Below are 21,976 nucleotides of genomic sequence, written 5' to 3' on the forward strand. Positions count from 1 at the left end.
AGTGTTTCTGTGGTACAAGTTGACCATTAACTTGCTTTTCTATGAAAAGAACTAAACAATAATGACTGGTCAGAGTTAATTAGCAGACTAGAGTGAGCAAGAGGCCACGTAGCAGTGATATCCCATTCCCACCATTGTCTGAAAAAAGGAGATGGTGACTGTCATGGGAAGCTATGTGGAGACTGAGAAATGCAGTTGCTGGATGAGAAGGTTAAGAACAAACATTGCTCAGAATGAGTTATGGGTGAGTAGGACACAATTTTCTTCAAGTCCTAAGTTAAATCAAGAAAGGGATTCTCTTTCTCCCTTTTTTAAGGACTTCATATAGAAGCATTAGTCGCCCAGTCATGTCTGACTATTTGGGGCTCCATGGACTGTGGTCCACCAGGCTCCTCTGTCCATGGGATTCTCCAGGAAAGAATACTGGAGTGGGTAACCATTCCCTCCTTCAGGGGATCTTCCAGACCCATGGATCAAACCCAGGTCTCTAACATTGCAGGCAGATTCTTTACCATCTGAGCCACCAGGGAAGCCCAAAGAGAAGTGTAATAAGAAAATACAAGAGCTTGTGTGCAAAGAAATAAAACTGCACTATATAAAACTTTACTAGCACATCATGCCTTTGTCTAAAGGCTTATAGTATTGTTTTATTGGTGCTGTATCATCCTCTTAAGGCAGACAGTCGTCTTCCACTATAAATTTCATTTGCTTTGTTTCTGTTAATATTTTAAGCTGAAAGAGTATGTAGCAAAGAAAAGAGGACCTAGAAATAGGAAAACATATATATGTAATAATGTTCAATGACTAATTCCACTTCGTTCTCTCCCATTAACTATCTGTGCCTGAGACCTCTGAGACTCACTTTTGAGATTCATTTTTCTCATCTATATTTTGAGCTGATTGATTAGGAACAGTTGTTAAAATCTTTCCAAGTCTTAAATTCCATACTCAGCAGCAAAGGTTGTCTATTGCTAAACAACATCTGATGTTTATTTACTGAAAAATTCTTGGCTCTTTTCAAAACCCTGAAATATAATATTTTTATGCATACTTTCCTCTGTGGTTTAGAAGTGTTGGCTTGAATCTTAGAGGCTAGATTATTGCTGAATATTCTTCTTTGCTTTTGTTTCCTCACTTGAAACCCTAATTCCTGATGCACAAGATCATAAATCTCTTCCCTTTGTCTAAGTGCTGTGAAAGAGAGATAAGATACATGGTTTTGTGAGGGCAAACAGCAGGACTTGACCTAATCATTTGGGTAAGGACAGGGTGGATTACTGGGGGCTTCTCGGAGGATGTGATGCCTGAATCAAGCTTTGAAAGAGGAACAGGGCTTAATGAAGTTAAAATGGTAGGGAACAGCCCTAACTAATGTAGAAGGAAGTATAGAGGGAATGAAAGAAGGTCAGGTTGGCTGAACTATACATAAAAGGAGAAAGTTGATATAAAGTGATGCTGGAAGGGTAAGCAGGGACTGTGAAAGGCCTTGTGTACTAGATAAGGAATTTTGTGCTTACCCTAAGAGTCATAGAAAACTACTAGTAGCAATAAGAACACAACCAGCTTTACACTTGGGAATGATCATCTTGTTTTGAACATAGTTTGTGTATTGAGGGCAGGGAGGAAACGGCAGGTGAAGTACTTATTGCAATAATCCAGGTGAGAGATAATAGGACTCTGGACTAGAGTAATGATATCAGAAATACAGAAAATTGGACAGATTTGAGAGCTGTTTATGGAGTAGGTGCAGCTTTGGTGTTGGATGGCTAGGAATACTCTTAAGGATTAGTCCCAAATGTCTGCCTCACCATAGCTCAGAACTGAATAGATGATGTTAACATACTTTGAGACAGCAAATACAGACAAGAAAAGACATAAATACATCTACTTCTAGCAATATAGTAAGGAAGATAAATCATATTGTCCAACATAAGCAACCAGATTTTAATCAAGAAAGCATGTCTAAAAAGGAGGGCGATATTTCCAAGACAATGAATGTTTGTTACTTATGAATTTCCAAACTGTACTGAAGATATGCTTCATACTTTTTTGAAAGTTACAGCATTTCCCCCTTTCCCTGTAGAATTCAGGAGAGACAATAGGAAGAAAATACTGTAATATGAGAAACACTTTGGAATCCAACCATCTGTCCAGATTTGTATGGTTCATTGTTAGACATAACAGAGGCTGGAGCCCAGGAAATTTTCCTTCAGGCAACAGTCCCACTGAAAATTTTGGTCAGCTTCATGTAAAATTGAAAAATCATTTTCAATTTTAACACATATCAATTTTTCCCCCTTGAACGGCAACACTCTATGAGCTATACATTATTTCTAAATTGGAAAATGGATTTTCCCCAATATTTTTTATAATCTATGCATTATTTTTTCTATTTTAATGTCCCCTATATTTTTTTCCTTAAAAATCTAATAGAAAGAGGACAGAAAAAGCAATGAAACATGCAAACAGATAACTCTAGAATAACAAAGTTAGAATCATATAGTTTAAAACACACATCCATACCTATAGCCAAATGGCTATGTGTTCATACATTCTGCATTTGATTTTGGCATATTGATACTTTAGTTCTATCCATGAATAAGAATTTAGCTGAGTGGCTAAGTTACAGAATAACTGGCAAGTTGGCCATCATTAGAAAGAAGAAAATGAGGGAATTATTCAAAGCCCCATTTCTTTTGGTATTTATGCTTGAGTTTTTTCCACTGTATGATCAGTGCCTCTACTAGGGGATAAATTAGGGAAGATGAAAGAACTCCATGGTCTACTGGCTACCACCTCGGTAATAATTGACCAGCCAACTACTGAGAATCTTAGGCTTCAAGATGTGGGGAAGCATAAAGAAGTAAAAGAGATGGTCTCTACCATTAGGGAATTTACAATTAATTAGAGGAATAACACATACATATATAAAAATTAACTATACAAAGCATATCACACATGATTGTATTCTAAATGCTCAATTTAAATTATCTTTGGAATTCAATTAATGGTTGGTTAAATTTATAAGCAAGCTTACAGAACTCATTTAATTCATATGCACATGAATAATTATACTAAAAATATTTTTCATCTACATTCAAAATTATTTATCATATTGTTTTTAGGAGAAAATACATTCTGGTATCCAACATAAAACAAAAAGAATAAGTTTCTCCTATCAGGCCCTAGCAATGACAATCCAGTCTCTCCCACACTTTCACCCTCTTTTGAGCCACACCACAAGTCCCCTCTGACCATAATACGTCTTGTACTGATTGGTGGTGAAGTGAAGTGAAAGTCGCTCAGTTGTGTCCAACTCTTTGCAACCCCATGGACTATACAGTCCATGGAATTCTCCAGGCCAGAATACTGGAGTGGGTAGCCTTTCCCTTCTCCAGAGGATCTTCCTAACCCAGGACTGAACCCAGGTCTCTGCATTGCAGGTGGATTCTTTATCAGCTGAGCCGCAAGGGAAGCGATTGGTGGTGGAAATGGGTAAATAAAAAGAGAAAAACATCTGATTGGAGTGTAACACAACTGTGTAGCTTGGTTGGATATGTTTGCATGACAGACATTTGTTAGCATTTAAAAACTGCATAAAAAGGGAAGAGAAGCCAACTTCTAAGCCACCAAACAGCTAAAGGGTAGACTTATATTTCTAGCAGTATGGAAGACTATGCTCTGACCAACATTCCTGCTGAAAACAACTAATAACACTGGAGAAGCATGTTAAAATCCCTAAAGTGTATCAGAGAAATAGCAAGAGAGGAAAGACTGCACAGAAGACAAAACAAGTAAAAACTGGAACCCAGAAAGTTAACACAGAAGCTAACCTTTGCCTTGAGTACATCTGCCAAACATTGTGAGCTGAAACTGGTTTTCACTATTTTAGAATGTGTGAGGATAGGAAATAAAACCAAAGGCCTACCCAGGAGGGAAGTATAAGAAGAGACCACCGCCCCGACCCCTCTGGCATAAAACTGAGATCCTAAAAGGTTGCACTTTTAGCATGCTGCTAAGTCACTTCAGTCGTGTCCGACTCTGTGCGACCCCAGAGACGGCAGCCCACCAGGCTCCACCATCCCTGGGATTCTCCAGGCAAGAACACTGGAGTGGGTTGCCATTTCCTTCCCCAATGCATGAAAGTGAAAAGTGAAAGGGAAGTCGCTCAGTCGTGTCTGACTCTTCGCAACCCCATGGACTGCAGCCCACCAGGCTCCTCCATCCATGGGATTTTCCAGGCAAGAGTACTGGAGTGGGGTGCCATTGCCTTCTCCAACTTTTAGCATAGGGGTGAGCTAAAAGTGTTTTCTCATCTGCTTCCCCCACCTTTCAGGAAAACAGTCTATGGTAAGATAGGCAGCTTCAAGGAAGAGAGCAAAATGTTTTTCTCTTGCAAATCTGAAGCCGCAGATCCAAAAAAACCTCTAGCTGATAATTCTTTTAAGTAAATTATTTACAAATAAGCCCAGGTTGGTGGTTTTCTTGGCCAACTGGTTGACTGAAACATAATCATCTCTAAAGAAATCTGATTTCAACCCAAGTCTCAAAGATGCTCACCTATAAAATACCAAGAAATATGAGCTCCAGATCAAGGCTGTCAAAATACATAAGGTAAAAAGAAACAATGAATGAAAGCAGAAACAACAGATAGTAAAATTAGACCCACAAAAGACTATAGATGAGGGAATTTCAGATAGATACTACAAAATATGCATGTTTCAAGAACTGAAAGAGTATGCTGAGTGTATGAATAAAGATCGAGAAACTATAAAAAGGCATATTAAAAATCATAAAATTTCTATTATTTAATTTTAATAATAATTAAAAATTTTAAATGTAAGGAATTGGATATATCTGATCAAATTTAGCTCTGGCTGAAGACAGAACTTTTGAACTGAATGATACATCAGAACATGCCACCTAGAAGGCAACAGAAAAAAGACAAAGGGATGGAAAATGCCAGAGAGATGAAGAAACACAGAGGACCGAGGAAGAGCTCTAACATATACTCAGAGTCCTAGATGGAAAGAAACAGAACAACTTTGGAGAGATAATGACTAACAACTTTTAGGCCAGGAGAAAGACAATAATCAGAATTCGCATAATACTCATATAAAAATTCATGCCTAGAAATATCACAGTGAAACTAGGTAGCAAAAAAGATATAGAGAAGATCCTTAAAATGGCCAGAGAGAAAAGGCAGATTACCATCAAAGAAATAACAATAAATTTATAGATAGCTACCTAAAAGCAACAATGGAAACTAGGAGACAGTGAAAAGATAGCTTTAATATATGCTAGAAGGGGAAAACCCTGCAAAATAATAATAAACATCAATAGTTCCAAGCACACATCTATAGTTAGTCCTTTAGGTAGAAGGAAACTAATTACAGGTGAAGAGCCAGAGATTCAAGGAGAAATAATAACCGTAAAAGTGGTATGTTATTGGCTAAGTATAAACAAACAGTGATTGCAAAAAGTTACAACAATGTCTGCCTTGTAGGGTGAAAAATAGAAAAAATATATATACAAACACAAACAACAAGCATATATGTTAGAAGAACAGTGATTGACATTTAAGTTTTCTAAGATCCTTGAGTTGGTCAGAAGGATTGGAGACATTAACATTAGACTCTGATAAAATGTCTAAGATAATCCTTAAAAAATTAAAATAAAACATATAACTTTGAAACTAGTAGAAGGAAAAAAAATGAAAAAAAAAGATCTAAAAGAAGGCAAGAAAAAGGAAAATTAAGAAATATACTTCTAAATGACTCAACTCAAAGAAGTCATTATTATGGAATGATAAATACTACATCAGTTCAGTTCAGTTCAGTTCAGTCGCTTAGTCATGTCCAACTCTTTGCGACCCCATGAATTGCAGCACGCCAGGCCTCCCTGTCCATCATCAACTCCCGGAGTTCACCCAAACTCATGTCCATCAAGTCGGTGATGCCATCCAGCCATCTCATCCTCTGTCGTCCCCTCCTCTTCCTGCCCCCAATCCCTCCCAGCATCAGAGTCTTTTCCAATGAGTCAATTCTTTGTATGAGGTGGCCAAAGTACTGGAGTTTCAGCTTTAGCATCATTCCTTCCAAAGAACACCCATGACTGATCTCATTTAGAATGGACTGGTTGGATCTCCTTGCAGTCCAAGGGACTCTCAAGAGTCTTCTCCAACACCACAGTTCAAAAGCTTTGATTCTTCGGCACTCAGCTTTTTTCACAGTCCAACTCTCACATCCATACATGACCACTGGAAAAACCATAGCCTTGACTAGGACCTTTGTTGGCAAAGTAATGTCTCTGCTTTTGAATATGCTATCTAGGTTGGTCATAACTTTCCTTCCAAGGAGTAAGCGTCTTTTAATTTCATGGCTGCAATCACCATCTGCAGTGATTTTGGAGCCCAAGAAAATAAAGTCTGACACTGTTTCCACTGTTTCCCCATCTATTTCCAAGTGGAATTCAAAGTAGAACATAAACATATCAATGCTTATAATAAAGATAAAGGAATTAAATACTATAGTAAAATGATATTGATAGACTAGATTAAAAATAGCTACATGGATTTAGGAAAGCATAAGAATATAGAAAAGGTAAAAGTAATAAGATGGAAAAAGATATACTAGAAAAATACTAAAAGCTGATGTACTAATAGATAAAACAGACTTTAAGGCAAAAAGCATTAGTAGAGACAATGTCAATAATAAAAAATTACCTTAAATGCAAAAATTATTGGCACTAAGAGAGACCAAATTGATCTTCTAAATAAAATCACGAGTCCAATACATATGAAAACTTGAATTATTACAGAGCTCAAGATATAACTTTGAGCTCACTGTTTTTTTAAAATCAATACAAGTCAGATTAAAGACCAAAATGTGAAAAACAAAACCATTCAACTTAAAAAAATACCTAAAAGATTATCTTTATGACTTCTGGTTAGGAAAGAATTTCTTAAACACAAAAATAGCAAATTGTAAAGGAAAGATTGATATATTTAATTAACTGGAAAGATACTTTTCTGATCAATAAAAAGACATCAAAAAGGAAATGAAAAGACAAGTCACAAACTGGGAGAGAGTATTTATAACATATGTAACTGACAAAAGATTTCTATCCAGAATATGTAAAGAATTCCTGTAAACCAGTGAGAGAAGGATCATAGAAGAAAAAGAATGAGCGAAAAATTGAACAGATGCTTCACACAAGGAAACATGATGGTCAATGAACTTATGAAAAGTATCCAGCCTCATCAGGAATTGTTGTTGTTCAGTCACGCAGCCATATTCAACTCTTTATGACTCAATGGGCTGCAGCACGTCAGGCTTACCTGTCTTTCATTATCTCCCAGAGTTTGCTCATCAGTAATTAAGAAATATAAACTCAAACCACAATGAAAAAACATTCACAACTTCTTGATTGGAAAAAAAAAATGTAAGTTGGATAATAGTTGTCAAGAACAGTCACTGTTCTATTCCCATCCACCACTGCTTGGTATTATCCAGTAAAATCAAAGATGCTCACACACTGTGGCTCAGTGTCCACTCTTAGGCATATACTCTGGTTTAGGGAAGTTCTTGGACCTGGGTTGAGGAAATACGTGTAAAAATGTTCACTGTGACAGTTTGTAATAGCAAACAACAGGAGGCAATTTGAATACCCATCAACAGGAGAATGAATTAGAAAACTGAAGTGTAATTATACACTGGAATAGAATAAGCAAATGAATGACTACAGTTACGTGCAACAACATGGATGAATCTTGGAAATAAAAAGGAGGCCACAGATGAATACATGCATAAAATTTATAAACATTCACAGCTAAACAACATACATAGGATACAAATACATAAGGTAAAATTACAAATAAAAGTAAGGGAACGATAAACTAAAAATTTAGAACACTGGATTTATGAGTGAAGAAGTTGGGAGGCAGGTATATGGACACGGGAGATTTCAAAGGAAGTGACAGGTTCTTTTACTTAACTTGGTTGTTTGATCTATGGATATTCACTGTGTTCTGTGTATATTGCACCTACTTCACAAGTTTTTGATACCTATTGACATTTAATGAAAAAACTAAAAACAATAAGATGGAAGTTCAAGTCTAGGCGTATTGCATAGGTAACAAACCCTTAGGACTGGAGCCAGGGATTTCATCAAAAGAGAGTAAAAGGCTCAGGATTTCAGAGCAGGGAGGCGCACTTACACAGGAGCTTCTCCAGGGTAGGATGTGGAATAGCTGAAGAGAGAAGAGAAGGAAAGAAATCTAGCTGGGGAATGAAGCTCGACTTCAAGGAAGAGATCCTCCTCTTATGTTGGGAAGCCATGAGTATGCACAGACTACTGAAAGAATTTATGAGACAGGCGACTTGAACCGTTAGTTTAACAAACACTAGATTGCACAGAGATTTATCTTTCATTCCATTGATAAAGGAATGTGTTGTGATTTCTAAAAAATAGTGAAATAGACTTCAGAAAATTCTATAAGTGAAAATGAAGGTCTTTGCTACGGCTCTTTTGTACCAAGGTTTCCAACCTCAGGGCCACACCGTGTTAAAACGGGAGACTGGAGCCCAGTGCTGCCTCTTCCCTTTCTCTCCTGCTCTTGTGCACCACCCTCTCCAGTTCCCTGCATGTGTTTATCAAACTTGACTGCACAGAAAAGTGCAATGAGAGTGTTCCGGGTCACAAACAGGTTACCTGCTGGCCTCAGGAAGAAAGAAGAGGAAAAAGAAAAAGCCATTGTTTCAGGGCCTGCCGCTGTTACTCCCCGGCTACAGTTACCCACTTCATCAGCTACGGTGACATCTGAAGAACTATTAGCCTGGCCCCCATGGCGAGAAAAGCAACTTCTCAGGTCAAGGTGAGTCAGGCCTGCCATCTGGTCCTGCTCCGGGCTCCTGTGCTTACGACTTCCAAATGATCCTTCTAGGAGAGTTTTCTTTGTATTTCTGCACCCCAAATAGAAGAAGAGCAGTCCCGTATATGGACTCTGTTATGTCTCAAATCCAGAACTGCATGATACTGGGAGCCAGTCACAGAGTAGGAAAAATTATTCTTACAAATTTGAAGGGCCTTCAATCTGAGGCATATCTTTTGGGAAGCAGATATTGTCTACTCAAACTCTAGGTAAAGAATTTGAGCCATGAAGAGGAGTGAAAAGGCAGAAAGAGGTCGAGTAACAAGCAAAGATCAGGATAAGAATTCAGGGGTTCTGACTTGTCCTCAAAACACACTTTGCTAACCTTTTAAATAGTATTAGAGTTCTGGAGATTAACACAGCAAGTGTAATTTGCTAGAAGAGAAACAATTCTCTTTTAAAAGAGAAATTTCATTATAAGAAGAAATGGAGTAGTCTGTGCTGTGGTGGATGAGGCAGCTGAAGTGCTCCGTTTACTCCTACAGAGTCAGAATGGCAAACTTACTGGAAGTCTCCAGGGATGGAATGGGGAGAAAGTCCAGGTGATGCTATGGTATGTATATGGAAATGGCAAGAAGCATGCATACCTGCATGCGTGCTAAGTTGCTTCAGTCACGTCCAGCTTTTTGTGACCCTATGGACGGTAGCTCACCAGGCTCCTCTTTCCATGGGATTCTCCAGGCAAGAGTATGGAGTGGGTTGCCATTCCCTTCGTCAGGGAATCTTTCCACACCAGGAATCGAGTCCATGTCTGTCTTCTGTGTTGACATGCAGGCTCTTTACTACTAGCACCACCCGGGAAACCCCGCATGTAGCGTCAGTTCAGTTCAGTTCAGTTCAGTCATTCAGTCGTGTCCGACTCTCTGCGACCCCATGAATCGCAGCACGCCAGGCCTCCCTGTCCATCACCAACTCCCGGAGTTCACTCAGACTCACGTCCAACCAGTCGGTGATGCCCATCTCATCCTCTGTCGTCCCCTTCTCCTCCTGCCCCCAATCCCTCCCAGCGTCAGAGTCTTTTCCAATAAGTCAACTCTTAGCATGAGGTGGCCAAAGTACTAGAGTTTCAGCTTTAGCATCATTCCTTCCAAAGAACAAAAGCATACTATGATATAAATTGCCAGGGCTATGAAGCATTATGTACTTTTGATGAGGCCAGCAAATGTGAAGATTAAGATTAATTTTGCAGCAAAATATTTTCAAATCTGTATATATAATTCCCACAGCCAAGAGTTATTTTTCAAAGAACCATGTGGATTTTGAAGTTAGAGATGGCCCACAAAGAAGCAGTCTGTATTGGAGAAAAGGAATGCGGGGACTCTGAAACTGTTGGAAGAGAAAAACGAAGGTACTGATATGAAGAACTGCAGTTTCACTGTCTTAAGTCATCGAGAGGCCGCCAAGTGAAGCACTTGGGTTTGCAGTCAGGGTTCTTAGGTTTAAATTTCAGTTCCACTACTTGCCAGCTGAGCAGCCTTAGACAAATCATGTCTCAGTTTCCTCATCTCTAAAAAAGGGCTAGTAATAGGACTAATCACACAGAGTGCTAAAAGGGTTAATATTTGTAAAATATGAAGAATGTTACTTAGAATGTAAAAAGGGCTTTGTAGGTATCAGTTACTGTTATCAATACAATTTTCAAGAAATAAAATTTTATTTTTAAAAGGTCACCCAGTTCCTCCTTAATCTGCTTTTCTTTGGATTTGGTTTCCTTGTTGGCTTCATTAGAGTTTATGGTTTTGAGAAAAAAATTGCTTGGCTGTGTAAAGTCTTCAGGTTCTTGATCATTTCCTCAGTATAAAGCCATGTAATAATGGGATTATCCCCTAAATAATTCTCCAGATCCACATTCAATTAGGCAATAAAATGCTCTTAGAAAATTGAAATATTATGACCAGTCAGAAAACTTCAGGAAGAAAGATGTGAATTTTTTAAAAAGAACCTCTTAAACCCAGCTAACTTGGTTTAGTCATCTGTCTGAGGTGTCAGAAAAGTGAGCCCAGGAGCAGCTAAGGGAAAGGGCGGCCATTGGATTACAGATCAGACAGAAACACCCCTGGCCCCTTATCTTCCTCTTTGCTCTGAGACACAGGCAAAGCTCCTTATTTATTTTACACTTGCAGTGTTAAAGGCGCGTGGGGGTGGGCCTCCAGACCGGGGATTGGCAGACCACACTCCTGGACAGACATAATAAAAGTCCACCATGTGGTCGTGGGATTCACACAGCGTGTGCATGTCACCAGCAACCGATGGATCTTGGCAGGGAGCCTCCTTCTGGCCTGGGAACAAGCACAGACTTGTGTTTCCTCCAGGGGCAAGTGGCCGTGACGGAGCAGCACTCAGATATTCGCGTGCTTTGAGGGCCAAAAGGCAAAAGTGTTGTTCAGTGGGGCAAACGTCCACACACCAAACCGCTTTAACGCAGTGACAGCCCAGCGGCACGGGGCTCTGTAGGACAAGGAATTTACAACAGAATTTTGCTACTTTTGTCTGATGGTAAAGAAAAAAGAAGTGTCAGAAAAGGAAAGATAGCATAATTACTTTTGGGGATATTCACCTGTTGAGGTGTAGCTTCTCTGGGGGCTCAGCCAGTGGTCAAGAATCCACCTGCCAAGGCAGGAGATGCAGGTTCGAACCCTGGGTCGAGAAGATCTCCTGGAGCAGGAAATGGCAACCCACTCCAGTGTTCTTGCCAGGGAAACGCCATGGAAAGAAGAGCCGGCGGGCTCTAGTCCATGGGGTTGCAAAGAGTTGGACAGGACTGAGTGACTAACACTTTTGCTTTCGCTTTCACCTCTTGAGGGAGGTATCCCACCACACATGCAACCACAGAGTCCTCAGCATGGCTCATCCTAGCTGGAAAGTCTAAAGTACTGTTGTACAGAGTGAAATAAGTCAGAAAGAAAAAAAAAAAAACAAATAGTATAGATTAACACATATGTGTGGAACCTAGAAAGATGGTATTGATGAACCTATTTGCAGGGCAGGAATAGACTCAGACATAGGGAACAGACTTACGGACACAGCGGGGGCAGGAGCGGGTGGGACAAATCGAGAGAGAGACATTGAAATATACACATTACCATGTGTGAAATAGCTAGCTAGTGGGAAGTTCGGAGAAGGCAATGGCACCCCACTCCAGTTCTCTTGCCTGGAAAGTCCCATGGACGGAGGAGCATGGTGGGCTGCGGTCCATGGAGTCGCTGAGAGTCGGATAGGACTGAGCGACTTCACTTTCACTTTTCATTTTCATACATTGGAGAAGGAAATGGCAGCCCACTCCAGTGTTCTTGCCTGGAGAATCCCAGGGACGGGGGTGCCTGGTGGGCTACCGTCTACGGGGTCGCACAGAGTCGGACACGACTGAAGCGACTTAGCAGCAGCAGCAGCAGCAGCAGTGGGCAGTTGCTCTGCAGCATAGGGAACTCAGCCTGGTGCCCTGTGAAAACCCAGAGGGGTGGGATGGGGTGTGAGGTGGGATGGAGCCTCAAGAGGGAGGGAACACATTGAAGTCTATGGATGACTCATGTTGATGTCTGGCAGAAGCCAACACAACACTGTAAAGCAATTATTCTCCAATTTAAAAAAAGGGATTAAAAAAAAGATAAAAAGGCTCAGCTAAAAAACCAGGCCCACTCTGCTCTCTCTGAACCTGCAGAGAACCTGAAGGCCCTCTCTTCATCAGGCTGACGTGGAAAATGAGTACCGTTTTAGAATCTCAGGATTCTGTGCTTTCTGTAAGAGTTCTGCTACTGAGTAAAATGCCACTCAGTCTCGGAACTAATGAGCTCAGTGTGTCAATCACCTGATCTGGGGGACAACTTGATTGTTTTTAAGCCACTGTATTCACTTTCTTTGGTAGTTCCTCAAGGGGAAGAACACTCATTTCCTCTTTTCTCTAATAAAGAGGATAGAGATCTGAGACTTAGTGTTAACTCCTTTGCTTTCAGCTAATGAAGGAATATTTGCCAGTATAGAGCTAACAGTGATACAGAAACAAGTTTTTTAAAAAATTAGTAAATCATAAAAAGACAAGTGAAACGCACTAGTTTTTTACACATTCTATTACTGGCAGAACAATTTTTTCTTTACTACTGTTTCCTTAATGCTTTGCTTTAATAACTAACTTTTAGAGTTGTAAATATAAAATAATACATACTGACTAGTATTTGCAAACTCCTGAGTGATTGTTAAGCATTTACTGAGTATCCATTATATACTATACTTCAAACTTTTGAAAGTTACCAAGAAACAGAATAAATATTTCCAATCCTCAAAGATAACCTCATTGGGGAAATAAAATGAGTGTCTAATTCAACTTACAAAAAATTCCAAAGCAACATTCTGACCCACAGGATGAGTTTACTTAAATTTAGACAAGTCAGAGAATTGACTCTATCTTTCCCACTATTATAGAAAAAAAGGTATTTCATAGTACATATTGACAAGAGGAAACAGAAGAATTGGGTTGATTATTTTATAAGATTACAGTGGGGAAGGTGGCAAGTAATATGGTGCCAATTTGAAGATAAAGTCAGAAGTTTAGTGATTTGTCCAAGTTCAAATGGCAACTCACTGGGATTATCTACCGGAATTAGACACAAGCTTTTAAACATTCAGTCCACTGGTTTTTCATGAGACCACTCTGTGTCCTGGATTTTGTGGGGAAGAAACCAGTAAACACACTGAAAAAAAAGGTATTATTTAGGTAGATGGTGATACTGTGACAGAAATGTATAACCTGATTTGTTTTAAAAAGCAGACTTGATTCTTAAATTTTAAAGCACTGAAAACATAGCAGGTATGTTTTTTCTTGGGAAAAAAAAAATATCCTAATTTGACCTTATTCAAGCAGTGATATAATTCCGGGGGGACCAATGAAGAGAAAGGAAAGATCTGATGAAGTCTAAGTGGTGATTGCATTTATAGATTAATCCTGACAGGGAGGAAATACATCTCCTCCCAGGAGACCTCAATACAGCCAACTGAGAAGTGGGGTCATTATTTATGAGCACAGTGGATTTTTCTGATTACAGTAAGCATTTGAATTTCTTTAAGTGAAACATTTTTTTTAGCGGTAGTAAAGTTAAAAATTAAGCACTGTACTGTCTTTTTTTGTTTTGTTTTGTTATACTGGCTATAAATGCATTCCTCTCTTATTCTTTTTACTGCTTCATATGGCAATTTGTCTGCCCTGATCAAAATGGGAAAATGCTATACATTTATTTAAAAAGCACTCACATACCAAAATCTGTAAGACCCCACACGGGGAAAGAATAGTCTGACTGAATGGTCAGCAAGATCTCCCCAGAGCGGTATCATTTTCGTCCATATTCTACAGTGGCCTTCACATATATTAACAGTTTCATTTGAAGCTAAGAAGTTTAGAAAACTTACCCAACTGAATCAATGAGGGTGGGGTAGGAGCAGGATAATGATTCAATTTTTATTTTTCAATCAGAAGATAAATTCTCATTCTAGGAAGATACTACCACATACCACAAAATATACCAACTACACATATCCCCAGTGAAAGTCATTATGAAAGAGTATTCATGAAACCACTGTGTCATGGAAGCAAAACAACTAATTTGGAACATGAGAGCCAAGTAATCAAACTTATTTTAAAAGGGAGGGGGGCAAAATATTAAGTCATATAATATTGTGATAATATTAAGTCACAATAAATGATATTAAGGAGTCTGTCTTAATCTTTAAGGTGAGATAATAGTATTGTGGTTACCTTAAATAGAAGTTCATATCTTTTAAGGAAACACTCGGAAATATTTACAGATAAAATTATATGAATCTGAGGTGTAGGGCATGGAAGTGCAGTTCTCTCATGGAAGTGGGGATGTAAATTAGGCAAGATTGGCCATAGGTCATAAATGTTGAGGCTGAATCAAATTACATTAGACTTTGTATATTGCCCCCACCACTTCTGCACATATTTGAAATCTTTCTTTATAAAATTCTTTAAAGATTTTGTTTTGAGGACTGTAAAGCAAAAAGGAGGGCTTTCCAGGTGGCTCAGTGGTAAAGAATCCACTTGCCAATGCAGGAAACGCAGAAGCCCTGGGTTTGATCCCTCAGCTGGGAAGATCCCCTGGAGAAGGAAATGGCAATCGACTCCAGTATTCCTGCCTGGAAAATCCCATGGACAGAGGAGCCCGGTGAGCTACAGTCCATGGGGTTGCAAAAAGTCAGATATGACTGAGCAACTGAGCACAGCACCCAGGCAAAAAGGAATGGCTTTCATGAACTCTGAGAGGCAGCAAAAGACAATTCTGAAATTACTTTAATTCTGCCTAGTCCCAGCTTTAGATAGCCAGCAAAATTGGGCTTCAGTTCCCTAATGTGGAGTAAGGCTCCGTAAAGTGAGGCAATGGCTTTATCCAGCTCCATAATCAAGCCCAGACTGTGATCGTACATTTGGAGTGTCTGCCTAATGAGTTACCAGTGCCACACTGTATGTTTTATCACAGCTCTATTTCACCTATACACCCATCATATAAATTTGTAGAGTATGCTGTTGTACTTCTCTGTTAGTTTGTACTTTGAAATCACATCCCAAGTTTAATATTATCTTAAGCAAAATATAAACAAAAAGGCAAATGTAGTGCAAAAATAATCATACCAAATATTTCAAAGCTATTAGCACAGGTAAATGAATTCAGTCTATAAAAACACAAGAAGCTCATCCCCTATTAACACTGTCTGGGGGACGCAGAAGGTAAGCTACTATGAGTAAGTAGAGAGGCCGTGCCTGTTTTTGCCAAACTGAGTGACATGCTCCTATTCTACTTTTAAAGAATTAAAAAGTGAAGCAAAACAAAAATTCCAAACCATGGAAGAAAAAAATCTCCAACTTCATCTGCCTTCAAAAACTTTTTAAATGTGAAAAATTAGTCTGATTATTTGAATGTTTAGGTATTTGGACTAAGTTAACGGATATTCTAAATCCACAGTTTGCTGACCCCAGAAGGCAGAGTGGAGAGGGAATTTTTCATTGGTTGAATACTTTCTATAATTTTTGTACTATATACCTCAGACACAATCCCTTGTGAGGTAGGCTTTATTATTCCCACATTAGAGATAAGAAAATTGAGGGTCATGGAGGTTAAGTAATTTGTCTTAAGATCACATAAAGAATAAGGGGGCATATTCAAACTTTCAAGAAGATTTTGACCCCATGGGTGTTTTTAAAGCCATTTGCCTTCCAGCTTACTGACATAGTCCTAAATATTTCAGAGTGTATTAATACATAGAAAGATAGGATTAACAGAAGCCCTTCTAAGTACTCTTTTTGGACTTCCTATAAAACAATTCTATAAATATATATGTGTGTATTACATATGTATGCTTCCATTTTACTAATGAATCAATTTCTACCCAGCCTGGTCCAGAGAAAGTTGATCAAATTTCACAATTTCCTCTAAATACACTAGAGAGAGCTGAAAAGCCAGAGACTAATTGAGATGGTCACTCCTACTATTTTCACATTGGAAAGACAATTGCTCACAACTGAATTCTCTCTAGGTTTCAACCAGCAGTAATTCAGGCCAGAACAGGCTCTCCCGTCACACTCTATATTCTCCAAGTTCGCGGGAGTTTTGTTTCGCAAAGATAATGAAAGACATGGGAGTGCCACTTGCTCGGATTTCTCTTCTTCTCTTTTACCTCTTATAAAAGAAGAAACTTTAAAGATTAGATTTTTTTCTTTTTCTAAAGCTGGGTATACCAACTGGCATCGGCTGTATTAAAATCAGGAGAAACCTCAATCAAAAAGCCCCTCTCGGAAGGCAGGCTTTCTTGTTAATATGCACCAACATGAAAGGCTTTCTTTTCATCCTATACAACTACAGTGTGTGTAAATTGCAGGGGGCTCATTGGCATAAATCTCGGCTGCGACCTCTGAGGTAAACTGGATTTACATTACTTTCTGACAAGAATTAAATGAAGGCCTTGTGGATATATGAACAGCCTTCTAGGCAGCAACAGATGGGCATGAATGTGCTCCCTAGGAAAACTATCAGTGACATCTGTGTCCTCCAAATTCTGGTGGTCTCAGCCAATTAACAGGGGGGAAGAAAAGGTGGGGGGTGGGGAGGCCATGACACAGCCCCCAGCCAAAACCGAGGCAGAGTGTTTGTGTTTGGAGATGGGATCAGGCTGGCCCTAAGCGGTGAGGTTAGCACTTTATTGTTAGCATTCAAATGGAGAATGTGGCTTACAAGCTATTTGTATACCACAGTGAGGATAATATGATTTTTCTCATTTGACCGGAGGAGATGGCCCTCTCTTGCGGCTGATATCATATTTCAGTGCAGTCTCTTTGAGACGGGTGTTTACTTTGGTCTCTTCGAGGCAGGCTGATGGTGTTGCTGTCTGCCAGCTAATGTGGTGCATTCACGTGTCACAAAGCAGGTGAACTCTAAGACAAAACAGAGATCTTTCTTCAAAACGTTCTTCTTCAAAATCTATTTCTTTCCTCCTCCAAAGGAGCTTTTACTGATTTCACAAGGAAGTGAATAATCAAGGTCTTCTGGTTAAAAGAAAGTCAAGATAAATTACATCACAGAACTTTCAAGAAGTGGTGGAGGAGTCCTTGAAAAGACAGCAAAATGAACCCTGAACCCTACTGTCTGAATTTATCAGATTTTGGCAGGCCAGTCCCCCTGTGTTTAACGTGCAGGCGGAAGGAAAACTGGATGAACTTAAGCAGAGAGTAAGAATCCCCTTGCACCCTCTTAGGGCCTTGGATAGCATGGAGCAAACAACCATGGGGAGGACTGGGGAGCTGGAGACAGCAGGGAGATGAGTACTACATGTACTTGTGCAGTACCAGGGGAAATCAGGCGATGACTATTTGAGTATTCTAGATCCTGTGTCTTCCAGGCCCTAGGGCTAAGAACAGAGGCTTTGAACCCAAAGTACCCACGTCTGGCTCCACCACTTCCTGGATATGAGTCAATGGGCCAGTTACTGACCTTCTCTGAGCCTCAGTTTCCTCATCTGTAAAATCAAGCTAATAATCATATCTACCCCTTAATAAAGATAAAATAACCTCACACATGGAAAATGTTTCTGACATTGTTTGACAGCTATTTCTATCCTGACTTTACAGACAGGAGTATTGAGGGCCCAAGGGTAGAATCCCAAACCTCTCAACTGATTTTTCAAAGTGAAAGGCATTATGTGCTACTAGTTTTTAGAAATTCAGGAAACTGATTTTCAAAGGAAAAAATTTGTATTGCTTTTAGGAACTTTATCATGCTTTAAAATTATACCTTTCCTTTAGTGTGTAAGATTTTGAAATTATGATTTGCTGAAATGAACTTACTATCAATAGCATCTAGATATCTCTGAAAATTATAAAATAGCCTGTCAAGAGGCTAATAAAATAGTATAGTTAGTCACCTCCCCCTAATTTAAGCCATTTAACTCCCTTTTCCTAGTTGTAGAAATGGAAGTGAGTGGCTTGTGCTACAGTCAATTGAGATGATTATATGTGAGGTTTTAGAGGACAATGGTTAATTGTGATAGTTTGGATATAAACTGTTTACTCCTTTGTCCATGGTGTTGTTTAAAACACAGTAATTCCATGTAACAATTGTTTAGAACAACCGCTAAAAAAGGCAAAAAGGGTAAGTGGACCTTCTGAACAAGAGAACCAGTGTCTAACCGTACAAGCTCATCTATTTTCACTTCTGGATTCTTAACCTCTTACTTTCTGCTGTGTATGATTTTTCTAATGATCCAATTATAAGAACTTGAGCAAGCTGAGCCTCAAGGATTGCTTCTAGAGAAAGCCAAATTATTGGTTCACAAAGAAGCACTTGCTCTTTCTTCTTTACTCATTTGCTGGCTTTCAAAACCCATGGACTCAGTGACGAGGATGAAGACAATTGTGGGCACAGTTTTTGCACAAATTGTGAGGTTTTCAAAATCTTTCCTAGGCTGCAATGCCAAACATAATCCTGTCTTACTCTGTTGGTATAATATCTTCATGTTCATCTATAGACAGCAGAGGAGCCTTTGTCTGCATAGAGATTCAGAAGAGAATTGACCCTAAACAAAAGCACCTGTTGTTTGGTTCTCGTAATAGCCTCAGAAGTGACCAGTTGGCTGCATTTTCCCCACACTCCTCCCTAGGCTTTTCCCAACACTACCATCTCACACATCATTACTGGACGTAAAAAGAGAATAATTGAGGAGAAGATCAATAAATTTAAAAGCTCTTTAAGGAAAGACATAATGAATTTGGTACAGCACATATTTTTAGATCAAAGATGCCTTTGAAGTGACAAAACCCTAATCCATAAACTACTGAAGCACTTCCTTTCTCTCCCAAACTGCTTGTTGTCAAATAAAATGGAAGTTAAGGAAATTATCTTTATCTGAAAATGGCCAAAAGAAGCCATCACCTAATGACAGCCTTGTCACAAATGACAATTGGGGAAATTGTCAGGAAGGCAAGGCCTAACAAGCAGAGAAGTGGGCTTGCTGTTTGCACTAATCTGGCCGTGCAGCCCCCACACACAATCCCAGTCAGCTTGCTGTGTGAAACAGCTAAGGCTTTGTCAGTGGTGGCAAGGGCTGGAAAGAGTGCTCTTTCATGAATATGTATTACCATCCCTTGAAGCCTACAGAGACAAACCCTTCAAAACTGAGATATAAAACACACACACACTGCTGAACAAAAAACCTAAGCTATTCGGTCGAGTGCAGTGAAATGCTAGTAACTAATGAAAGATCACGCATTGGAAATCGAGCCACAGTCACCCGGTTGCATGTGTGTGCAGGGTCTTTATTTCCTAGTAATTGAGATGAAATCTTTAGGGGGCTTTCAGTCTCTGGGAACCACATGTATGGATTCTGAGAGCTACACACAGTTTACATGGCTTGCAAATCACACACCTTATAATGAATTCACCTTCCCAATGCCAGATATATTCTGGAATTCTAAATATGTGAAAATAATTTTCATATTAACTGAGTATACATACAGTTTTAAGAAACTAATCAAATCTCACATTTGCTTTCAATGAAAGTAGTAAAAACACTATATGGAAAGTTATGATAAAGATACAGTTGTCCAATATTGAGCAGAAAGATTGTGCAGGCAAAAGGACCACAAGCAAGAAATTTTAAGGTGAAATGGAGAAAAGACCCACTCCACAAGCCTTCTGTAATCCTAAAATAGTGTTTAAAAAATAGAGTTAAAATGTTTTTTTAAAAATTCATATTATATGTATATCTTTTTCTACAAAGATAAATTATTTTATTTCTGGACAAAGATCTAGTAGGATGCTTTTGAATGACTAAACTTTGGTTTTTCTACTGACATAGCAACTTAGTTTAAATATAAATATATGTGAATAAATATTTAAATTCATTTATCTAGCAGCAGATGCATAGGCAGAAAGTATAAGGTTGTTTCCCTTTTACTTGTCCTTCTGATATGATAAAGTTTGGTTTCCCACTGTGCAAGAGACAAAGCTCAGTTTTGAAGGTTTTCGATATTATGCAATGTTTGCCATGGACATTTACATTTCATTAGCATATTCTACTCCACGTGAAATCCAGCGTTGAATGCTCCCAGCGCGCTAAAGCTAATCCTCTTTAAAGAGTTACAGGCTATATTACATGTGGCCACAGCAGCAGCCCTGCCATCGCCGCATTACTTTGAAGACGATGAACAGAGTTCTCTTGTGCGTCCGTCTGTATCCAGACTCATAAACCTCTGCTTTCTGTGCTGTGAAATCCTTCTGTTTTCATCAAGGAGAATTACGAGGAGGCTGAAATCCACGTTACCAGTCTGAAAGCTGGACTGTACTTGAAGAAGAGATATTATGCTGATTTCACTTTTTCCTAAGTGTCTATCCACAATCTTTTCAACTAAGATTAAAATGAACTATATTCAAGTGTTTCTGGTCCTTTGATTAGCTTCAAGTTCTAACCACATCTTTCATCTGGGGAATCTGACTTTGGTTAATCAGAGGAAAGAGACTCAGTGATGCCACAGGTCTTTTTTTTTTTTACCCTTATTTTTACGGGATAGCATTAAACATGTAGGTGCAGTAGTCTGTAGTAGCTCACTTTCCTATAGACAAAGATGCCTTAGCTGCTATTATTTATGCAGCAAATAGATAATCCAGTAATGCAATTTCAACAAAATATAACAAACTTTAGTTTGTTATATTTTGTTGAAATTGCAGAAAACGTAATTGCAGAAAATGTAAGTTTTTAGTTAAAAACAAAGAAAAGAAGTGAGTACATCCCTCTACTGAGGATACTCCCTTATTAATGCTTACATTATACTGTAAATAAAATTGATCTTATTTGTTTTATTGTAATTAATTTGCAAAAATGGTTTTTAAGTTGTAATTTGGAAAATAATTATTTGGTAAAAATTGCTATTGAAGATGTCTAGTGTACTGCTTAATGTTATTTTATTTAGTGTTAGTTGCTCAGTCGTGTCCGACTCTTTTCGACCCCATGAACTTTGTAGCCCGTCAAGCCTCTGTCCATGGAATTTCTCCAGTCAAGAATACTGGAGTGGGTTGCTCCAGTTCCTTCTCCAGAGGATCTTCCCAACCCAGGGATGGAAGAGGTTCTCCTGCACTGGAGGCAGATTCAACTTCTGAGCCACCAGCAAAGCCCAGTTTTACTTAAGGTGGAACTGATTACAGAATCAGAGTTTCCTGGGAGTAAAGGCGAAAAGGGACAGTATGATGAGGTTTAGATTTTTTTGATTTTCATGCCAAATGAAAATATTTCTTTTTATTAGACTACAAAAACCTAATCTTTATAAACCATCTAACACAAATCCTTCATTACTTGGTCCACATTCTTTACTGTTGCCTGAGTAGTTTTAGACAGATGAATGCATCTCTTTTTGACAATTTTCAAATAATTTTGAACATGTGTGCAAGTTAAATACATTTCACAATAGAGTTCCTTATTTAACTTGGCCATTTTCTTTACAAGCATATGCCAGATAGACTTTACAGAACAGTGGACAGAATTCAGCATCTGGAG

The 21,976-nt window shown here is 38.9% G+C and overlaps 1 protein-coding gene and 1 long non-coding RNA gene across 15 annotated transcripts in view; one reads left to right on the plus strand and one right to left on the minus strand.

The window, feature by feature from the left end:
- The window catches only part of ALPK1 (alpha kinase 1), a 123,738-nt gene that overhangs the window by 66,670 nt on the left and 35,092 nt on the right, over positions 1-21,976 (minus strand). The gene's annotated exons all lie outside the window — the stretch shown is intronic.
- On the plus strand, positions 8,751-10,721 carry LOC112447038 (uncharacterized). The gene is made up of 3 exons (XR_003035068.2): positions 8,751-8,875; positions 9,418-9,485; positions 10,159-10,721. It is a non-coding gene; the product is annotated as an uncharacterized lncRNA (long non-coding RNA).

Source organism: Bos taurus, chromosome 6 (assembly GCF_002263795.3).
Source record: "Bos taurus isolate L1 Dominette 01449 registration number 42190680 breed Hereford chromosome 6, ARS-UCD2.0, whole genome shotgun sequence".
NCBI classification, from domain to species: Eukaryota; Metazoa; Chordata; class Mammalia; order Artiodactyla; family Bovidae; genus Bos; species Bos taurus.